The sequence below is a fragment of the Phragmites australis genome, chromosome 8, assembly GCF_958298935.1.
Source record: "Phragmites australis chromosome 8, lpPhrAust1.1, whole genome shotgun sequence".
Lineage (NCBI taxonomy): Eukaryota > Viridiplantae > Streptophyta > Magnoliopsida > Poales > Poaceae > Phragmites > Phragmites australis.
The window spans coordinates 27002765-27013282 of NC_084928.1; positions in this window are offsets into that span (position 1 = coordinate 27002765).

Here is a 10518-nt window from a genome sequence, read left to right on the forward strand (position 1 = left end):
TCCCAGCTTGAGGCGTTGTTCCCACCATCATTTTTTTGATATCATTGTGCATCTTATTGTTCACAATGTGAAAGAGATACAAATTATTGGCCCCGTTTTTCTGCATCAGATGTACCCTTTCGAGAGGTTCATGGGAGTTTTGAAGAAATATGTTCGTAACCAAAATCGGCCGGAAGGCTGCAGGGCCGAGGGCTGGTGAACCAAGGAGGTCATTGATTTCTGCGTAGACTATATGAATCTCAAATCGATTGGTGTGCCTGTATCTCATCATGAGGGGAGGCTACAGGGGAAACAGACGATATGTGCAAACTCATTCCGCACTAATGACCCTGTTTCATTCATGCAAGCACATTTTGTAGTTCTGCGACAATCAGTTGTAGTGGACCCATATGTTGAAGGACACCAGAAGATGCTATGCACCATAAACCCAGGGAAGTCCGATGTTTGGATCACGCGAGAGCACCGAGATCATTTTGGCGCCTGGTTACATAGATAGGTGATGTATAAGAAGATAGAGTGTGCTCAATTGACTTTGTTGGCTGATGGACTGTCAACTACAATCCTCAGATTCCAAGGATATAACATAAATGGCTATACATTTATACAAGAGCTCAGGATAATAAGAGCGCCAAGCAAAATAATGGTGTCCGTATAGATGCCTACGACTGCAATGTAAATAGGGAGACCTACTTCAGATTCATAGAGGAGATCTGGGAGCTCGACTATGGAGTGTTAAAGGTTCATCTTTTCCCGTGCTAATGGGTCAAACTCCCAAGGAGTGTGAAGATCGACAAGTACGGTATGACTACAGTGGACCAAAAACTTGTTGGATACAGAGAAGAACTATTCGTACTTGCGAATGATGTTATGCAAGTCTTCTATGTAAAGGACCTAGACCCGGCTAACAAGGAGGAGCACCACGTGGTTCTTCAAGAAAAATTGAACCAGGAAATTTAGGTATATACAAAACATAATTTTGGTATATAGAAAGTTCAAATTTAAATAAATATGTATTAGGATTTTAGATCAACAGAATGTTAATAAGTATAGATAGTACAAATTAAATCGAAATCACTTGAGTAGCTCAGTGGTTTGTTCAGTCTTACTTATGCAAGTCGTGGGTTCGAGTCTCTTCGCGCGCGTGCGAAACTTTGAAAAAAAATTTGCACCCCAAGCCACCAGCACGGAAAGGAGTTTCGCTGCTGGCGGACATATTAGGCTAGCAGTGAAACTGCCATCGAAGTTATTGGGCTGGTAGTGAAAGTACTCTTTCACTGTCGATCATCATATTGAGCCAGCAGTGAAAGTACTCCTTCACTGCCGGCGCTCAAATTGAGCCGGCAGTGAAAGTACCCTTTCACTGCCGGTCATTATATTGAGCCGGAAGTGAAGGTACCCTTTCATTGCCGGTGCTCGAATTGAGCCGGCAGTGAAAGCTCTCCCCTATATTATATTGCTCGATGCCCACCCTCTGACACTTAGAAAAATTGAGCCCTGCCTGTGCCCTCCACGACACCGCCACCTCCTCGACACCACCGGCTCCTCCCCGACACCGTCGTCCTTGTCACATCCTCCCCGACGCCGCCGTCCTTGCCACATCCTCCCCGACACTGCCGTCCCCACCGCATCCTCCCTGACTTCGCCGTCCCCGGAGCCTTGTCGTCCCCGTCGTCAGAGCCCCGCCGTCCCTGTCCCAGAGTTGAGGCCGCCGTCTCCATCCCCTACACCGCCGTCCCCCGTGCCCCCGTCCCCTACACCACCGTCTTCGTCCCCTACACCGTCGTCTTCTTCCCCTACACCGCCATCTCCGTCCCCTACACCGTTGTCCCGCTCGTGCCGCCATCGTCCGCGCCCGCCCGCCTTGGTATTGGGTGCCTCGCCGACCGCTGTCAGTTTGGAACTTGGTATTAGGTGAACTATGAGCTGTGCTAAAACACCATTGTTATTAATGAAGTAGAACTAGATAATAATATATCATAGTTGCATTGTTAACATACCGAATTGGTAACAGATCAGGTCCCTTTTCACAGTGTTGATTGCTTGCCAACCTTGGCTGTGATAGGTCATTTGGGCATGTATGTTGCGCTCGCATTGGCAGAACTTGGTATTGGGTGAACTATGAGCTGTGCTGAAACACCATTGTGATTAATGAAGTAGAACTAGATGATAATGTACCATAGTTGTATTGTTAACAGACCAAATTGGTAACAGATCAGGTCCCTTTTCACAGTGTTGATTGCTTGCCAACCTTGGTTGTGATAGCAAGCAGTTTGCTTGATGCAGTTTGTTCTTCACTAATGCAGTTTATTTTCATCCATTGTGATTATTTTCATAGCACATGTATTTAATTGCGACTGATGTTTGCTTTAAGCATGCTATTATTGGGTAGTTTGATATGTGGTTATTGAGAACCAATAGGAAGAAATGAAGTATGATTGATGTATCAGATTGTCATCTAATTCAAACAGCATCCATATAAAAATGAAACTTGTAATACAAAATTCACAAGGGAGTTCACTACTTGATCATTGCCTAGGAGAAAATAATCAAATTGCCAAGCATTGCATACTACTCATGTACGCATTGCACAAGGCTCAAGTCATGCATGTAGAAAAAATAGAAGAAGTACAGAGGGTGGCATGGTGATAGGAAAATATATATAGTAGCAATGATGATATGGCTCGAGGATGCTTCAACATGGCATGTTTGGAGAGGAAGCATTCTTCTCAAGTCAGCATTTATGTGCCAGTCCTACTAGTTCAGAGAGCAGCTTCTCTCAAGATGAGATAAACACCATATCTGAGGTTGACCTCTAGAGTTTTATTTTAGCCCAACTTAAAAGAAAACTCTTGAGGTCAATCTCAGATAGGGTGTCCAGCTCGTCTTGAGATAAGCTGCTCTCTGAACTAGTAGGACTGGCACATAAATGCTAACTTGAGAAGAATGCTTTCTCTCCGAACAGGTAATCAGTACTAAAGTCCTAATAATGCCATTTGCTAGAGCCATTGTGCTGTAATATAACATGAACACTATCTTTTCTTTGCAGTAAAATTTTTTGGTGTTAGTGTGGTTTGGGAAGAATACCACGCACAAGTTAATAGATTCAAAGGAGCATGTTACAAAGGATACAAGTCCAAACATGAAGCTGTTGCGGCATACAACAGTCAAGTCATCCAAGTCGAGTTAAAATTAGCTAACATTGAAAATAAGAAATATGATTTCACGTGTAAAGATGTCATAATCCTAGTTCTGATTGTAATCATCATTATTTTGCTATCTAAGATGATGTGACTTGTAAGTTCAATGTGTCAACTGTCAGTACCTTTATGCCTATTATGCTTTGTAAGATGCAACTTTTTTTTGTTAAGTGTGGTCGTAACCTATCGATTCCTTCATGGTTATCTCACTCTTTCGACAACCTCTCTCCCTCCCTCATCGGCTTTATCTCTATCTTCCTCCTTCCTCTGCTCTTTATATGTAGAATACTTAACCCTCATCGTCATCGTATGTAGAACTCCTAGGAAGTGATGGCATCACCAACCGCCAATCCAGGCCAGATGTTAGAAGGAGATGTAGTGCCGCCGTCAAACATTAAAGAAGGTAGCCCAAACCACTACCTCAACCTGGACTAAACAGACGCATGTGGAGACGATGAGGTAATTCATAAGTAGATGAATGCATCTACTGTACATATTATCGTATAGGTTCCCAATAGTTTTTTCGTTTATGCGCAGATGCTTGATGCTCCGGAGAGTCACAACAATGAACAATCCCAGGAGCAGTATCATGTCCGAGGTCCCTCGAAGATGCCTACGGGACAATCTGTGATCATGGAGATCTCACCAGCAGGGAAGCCAACTGCACCAGAGAGAGTTCTGGGGCCATACAAGTCAGTATGTGGGGTTGCTGTTATGGTTCACGTGCCCATCAGCTACAGATTATGGACTGGTGAATGAGGTGATCCGCACGTGGTTCCTGATTCGATCAATAACGACATCTTGTGGCCCAAGATATTAGAGAAGTTCGACTTCCCTGAAGAGACAAATATGGAAGTAGTTAAGCGTAAGACGCTAATGATCATGAGCCTTTCATTTAAGAACTGGAAGGAGACACTGAACAAAATGTATGTGCAAAAAGGTACAATGCTATATTTCCGCAAATGGCCGCAACTGGAAGATCATTGGCAAGCCTTTGCGGAGTACAAGTTGTCAGAAGAAGCACAGAGGTTGAGTGAGGTGAACAAAGCAAACTCAAAGAAGAACCTGTACCCCCACAGAGTCGGTAGTCATGGGTATGCGAGGAAAGAAAGGCAGTGGCAACAACAGCTAGATAAACTGCGAGAGAGATGTGTCACGCATGAGACGGAGGGCTGGAGCAAACGATCGACATACTTCCTTCTTGGGAGGGGTGCTTCTTACTTGTCTGATGAAAGCTTATCCTTTACGACCTCACGAGACCTGGAAGCAACGCAAGATCTTGCAAAAAAGCTTGCGGAAGCCCATGAGCAGTCTTCACAAGGCTCTTTCAAGCCAGACAGAGATAGGGACGAGCTCACCTTGGCCCTGGGAAATAAGGAGCACGGTGGTCGCACACGAGGCGTTTGGGTGATGGGTTGGAAATTTGGATTCCCAGGCGACGTCGACAGTTACAAGAGTCGAAAGAGATCTCAAGTAGCGTAAGATGCAGAACGAGCGGTAGAACAAGCTAGGATGATGGAAATGCTTGAACAAGCGCTAAAAATGGAGAGGAAATATACAGAAGAAAAAATAGCACAAGCAGTGTCCCAAGCCCTCATGCGTCAACAGGGTGCCATTGTGAGCGAACAGGAATGGCCAAAAGCGTCTCCTGATGATGCGCGCTCCAGCCCCAGTGGTCGTCGGAGTAGCTGTGCATCTACGGGAGTTCCAGGAACTGACTCCATCACTTATCCTATGGACCTTATCACAGCACGGATACCGTGTGAACTACATATTAGTGCTAGGAACATTACCATCTAGGTGGCTTCTGGCGTGGCTTATCCCCGTGGCTCCCATGAACAATTGCACGGACGTCCGATACTGGAGGGCTACGCTGTTGTTAAAGTAGATGAGGCAGTTGACTAGTACCGCCATGTTGAGGTGGACTACCCCGCAGAGGAGGGGGCGAACACTATAGGAGAGAACGAGCACACATTCATCGCGTGGGAGAAGGCGTACATAGTGTTTCCACCAGGGACAGCTCCTGAGAACCTCTACTCTCCAGTACACCTCGGGCTGTCATGGCCTCTTAGATCTCCCTCTCCTCACCCATCTTCTAGAAGAAGTCCACCTCCTCAGCCATCGCCTCGAATAAGTCCACCGCTCAAAAAGACAGCACCATCAAGAACCCAGCCATCAGCTTGGAAAACACGATCAGGTTCCGCAGCATCCAAGCAGACGACATCATCTAAAAAGTTGGTGGCATCTAAAAAGTTGGTGGAACCCAAGGAAGTCTATTCACTCACGGCTGAGGAAACCAAAAATATTGTGGATGCCAGTGTCACGTCTCATTTCCATCCTCCACCACCTTCACCGAAGCCTGTTGTGCCCGAAGATGCCATGAAATTTTTCACGAAAATGGCCAAAGTTAAATAGACGGGGGCGGCTTCAAGAAAGCCATCGACTGACTATGAACGCATCAGTAACAAGCAGGCTAAGAGCAAGTCATGCCCAATCATTAAGGATACACCAAGCATTGCGGACTTCCTATCTGAATCAAAAATAATAGCAGAGGAACTAGCACGGCTTACTGTGGGAGCGGATATCCAAAAGATGGATGTTACATGGCCGTTTGAGTTGATCAAACCATTGGTCAAACCAGATATAGAAAGAAACCTTACAACTCAAAAGCATCGATTACATCAATGGTACTTGGAGCATTCCAGACAGGGTTTTCAGGCGTTCCCCGTAAGATATACAGATGATAATTTTCTCAATGGGGATGGGGCCTTCTGGGTGTATTTCACGGACTTGTATGGCTTGTATAAGGTAGATTCCCTCGAAGTGGCTATAGTCAGAGTGTGGACTCCGTAAGTGACTTATGCATATAATTCACGTTATATAATCTTGTACCTTGAAATTGCATAGCTAACTTCTCTCTTTCGTAGAATGGAGATCCAAACATGCGGACAAGACTTAGATAAGAAAGTAGGATCCATCAATCTTGGGCTTGTGAATAAGAAACTTATAAGGGAGAATCCAAACTTCACCGAGGACTACTTTGAAGTGTTTGCTTCACCACCAATACAAGAAACTCATACTCTTACAATTATGACTACGTGTTTGTACGCCAGGGCACCCTCATTTTATGGGCAACTCGATTCTAGTACTAATTTGCTATGGTGACATATTCTGCAGTTTTCATTGGATTCTCCTTGTCATCCACCCAGACTTGAGCAAGATCATTGTCTTGGACTCACAAAAGAGAGATCTGACGACTTACCAACACCTCATCGACATGCTAAATAGGTTAACTCAATCATTTAATCTTCTCAACGATTGCATGTAAGTTTAATTTGTATTCATATTCACGTACAGGGCGTAGACAAGATACCAAAAAAAGAGTATCATCTACTTTCCATTCTGGAAGCAATATGATGTAAAAACCGACTTTCTGGTACGTAGGGAATATTCATATCTTGCATTTCCTACTGAATAAAATGGTTCAATTCATTCCACTGACGAATCCTTCTCTCTTGAAGTGTATGAGGCAGGCAGCCGGCAACAATCTCTACACGTTTTATGTTGTTACTAACATGCACACATTCAACCCAAACGGAGACGCTGTTAGGTTTAATGATCTTGAGGTATGAAATAACATATCGATACCTTCTTTTCAATTTCTATACGTGCTCAAAGACTAATTTTTTCAATTCTTCAAACACAGCACTCAAAACTATGCACAAATGCGTTATAACCTCCAAAAATACATGCCCTTCAAGAACAGCTCGCCAGGTTCTTCTTAGAATATATTATCAACCCAAATGATGAGTTTCATGAACCGATCATGTCGTTCATGAGTCACAGATCTTCAGATGACACCATTCCTTCTAGTAGAGAGTATGCGACAAGGAGGAAGGCTACCAAGGGGCTTGACAAAGTATTATATTTCACCAAATGACACGATATTAATGTATGTCATTAATTACTATTTATTAATGAATGATATGAATTACTATGTATGATGCAAAGTTGGTATCGACGGGATGGCCTTCCAACGATGATGCGAAGGAGGAGCAAGAAGCAACAGCTAGGAAGCGTGCCCAGGATGAGGATGAGAGGCTGGTCCGTCAGCTGTGCGTTGTGGAAGAGCAAGAAGCTGTGTCCCGTAAGCATGCCCAGGAGGAGGAGGACGAGAGGGTGGCCCGTCAGTGTGCTGCGGAGGAGGCCAAAGGCTCAAACCGTAGAGGCGTTCAGGCGTCAGACTTTGATATCTTTGACACGCTGGTGAGCCTGGAGCTTAGGTGACGTTGCGATCAATCAGGCAAAGCCGGGTCCAACGCTCCACCACCATCGGCCCTCCCGCGTCCCCGGATGTACACACACCAACAGTCGACAGTGCGGACATTCGGTCCTCATCGCGGGAGAGGAAGTAGAGGTAGAGGTAGAGGGACACTTGTTGGGGGGAAATAAACCAGCCTGAGGATAATGATTGAAGATTACTATCCAGGTCCCTCCGGAGCCTTGATCTCCGAACCCTCAGCTAAAGGCTCGACCTCCGAAGTCATCAGGTCCTTTCGCGGTACCTTTTCATACTTGCGAAGCCTTCCCTTGGCTTAACTGGCCCAGCCTCCCGAAGGATTAGTCACCCAAAGCCCGGCCTCCCAAAGCCCAGCCCCCGAGACCTCGGTCCCCCGAAGCCTCAGTCCCTGTCAGAGGATGAACTCCACAAGCGGGGATCCGGAGGGACCCCCTTGAGATTCGACGGGAGGGATGATTCTGAATTTGCCTCGTACGTGAAATAAATGAGAGTGAATGAGATGCAGGTGGGATGGATGATCGGATGCTAGAGCAAATAAATGCTTAGGAGATTTTAGACAGGTTCGGGCCGCACGGAGCGTAATACCCTACTCCTGTGTGTATGCTATAAATGCTCTGGGAATGCCTCTCTGAGGATCTCTTGTGTTACAAGGATTTCTGTCTAAGTCTAGAGCTTCGTGTGTCTTGTTCTTCATTAGCTTGTCTCGGTCCTGAAGAACTTGTCCTCTCAATCCGTAGTTCCTTGAACCTGTCTTGCCGTTGAGATGCGCCGCCTCCTTTTATACCATTAGGGGGTGGGGACTTGGCATGCCCAGAAAGGATGGCACAAGTCCCAAGGCACCATAAATGGCAAGCAACCAAGGATGCCCAGAAATGTTGTCATCATCCTTCTTTTCAACGGGTGCAACGGGGAGGGCCCACCGGGCAGCCACCGAGCAACCCCGCGTGCTCGCCCGGTCAGAGCGGCAGGCGATATGCCTCGAGCCCTACGTCGATATCCCGAGGCGCACCGGATGACACGCGATGGGACCCACCACATTAAATGTCCCCACACCTCCCTGCCAGGCAGTGGCAGGGACTGACAGCAGGCGTGGGGGGAGTGGTTGGAAGTGACAGGCCACGCTCCCTCTTAAATGTAGCATCGGGACTCTTACCAATTGACACCTCACCGCTGAGCCCTTGTGGGGACCACAAGCAAAGGACTTCTCAGGTCCTCGGGGACTACTGTTCATAGCCCCGAGTAATCTCTCCCGAATATGCCCTTTCTTGGTCCTCGGGGAACTCGGGTACTCGGGGACCACTGTTTGTGGTCCCGAGCACTCTCTCCCGGCACTGTGCCCGTTCGGGTCATCGGAGAACTCGAGTACTCAGGGAACACTGTTCATGGCCCCGAGCACCCTCTCCCGGAACTTGTACTTCTTGGGTCCTCGGGGAACTCGGGTACTCGGGGACCATTGTTCATGGCCCCGAGCACCCTCTTCCGGAACTTGGTCTTCTCGGACCTCGGGGAAAAGTTCCCGAGGGAAGGCGCCACGTGGCACTCTGCTGTCCTGGCCTCGGGACTTGGGGATCCCTAGTTCCCATGTCACCGACAGTCCCCCAAAGCCTCAGTCTCCTGAAGCCCTGGCCTTCCGGGGTCCTGCCTCCCGAAGCCTTCTCCTCCCGGAGCCATGCCTCCCGAGGCCACCATCTCCAGCCACTCGGGCCGGCTTCCTGGAGGCTACAAGGTGAGTCAGCAGGCCTTGGGAAAGATCTGCCGAAGGGAGTGCACCGGTCATGCTTTTCCAGCAAGGAAGTGACCGGCACTAAATGCCTAGGCTGGTGGGCGACGCTCTGACACCCCGGCGTAATGGAGGCTATCCTGACACCCCTGACAGTGAGGCGCCAGGCTACAATTGGCGACCGGCTCGCCGCCTTCAGTGGGCAGGCACAACGATAGTTACCACGGTGGATATTTATCTCCCAGGTAGAGTAGAAAGTAGTTATTCGGGATAAGGCCCAGTAATTCGATCAGATCCCAAATATTTGTATATTGTGATAAATTGTACGCCAAGCCATGCACGGCCCTATAAATAGGGGGTCATGGCCCCCTCGGCTAGAGGACAAGGGAGACAGCAAAAAAAGACATAGAAGTGAAAACACACGAAGTCACGCTGTGATACTCCTCCCAGAGTAATTAATTTTTTCTACTATCAATAAATTTGTGGTGTCCTTCCTCTTAAACTTCGTCTCCAAGCTTGAGTCTCCTCCTCAGAAGAAAGTCTCACCGTACTTGCTGGGGCAAGACAAACTCTTGCTCCAACAACGCATCTTCCATGGGGACTCGAATACAAAAGTGCTAAGAGAGGTAGGAATCCACCAGGAAAACCACCAAAGTGCTAGCCAAAAATGCCATACCCACCGTTGGAAGCATGCAACCATATGCATGGCTATCACAGTCATACGCATCGTATGCATCCCCAGCCCCGCTGCTGTGTGGGAAGGCATTCCTCTGACCTTGGCCAACCCAGAACGCTGGGTCGGTACAGGAACTCCAGATGACGCGGAGGCCTTCTAGCCTCTTCATGACGAAGACCTCGCTGCCTTAGGAGAGGACGTGGTTGAAGCCACAGCCAAGCAGGCCGCCTTCCAGTGGTTCTGGACGGTCCAACCCAGGAGTGTTCCTGCCTGGTCTTGTTCCCAAAATATCCCCTTCGACCACACCTGGGATACCCCGAGCGAGCCAACATCTTCAGAAAGTCTATCCACCCAGCGCCCTCCTTGGGCCCCTTAGGTGAAAGAGGGTTCCAAGGACCCCGCCAGTGCCTACTACACCACCCTCACAATGCCAACTGCGCGCAGGGAACCCCAAGCCCACCTCGTCCGAGGAGGCATAGTTAGAACCACTTTGGCTCCAAAAGACGGTTCACCGAGCAGCTTCGATCGTCTCCCAAAGGGGAAGGAGACCCTAGGGAAACCACAGGCTCTGGGATGCACTGCCTTCAGCAGTGAACCTTACGACAGCTCCAAGCTCCGATGCACC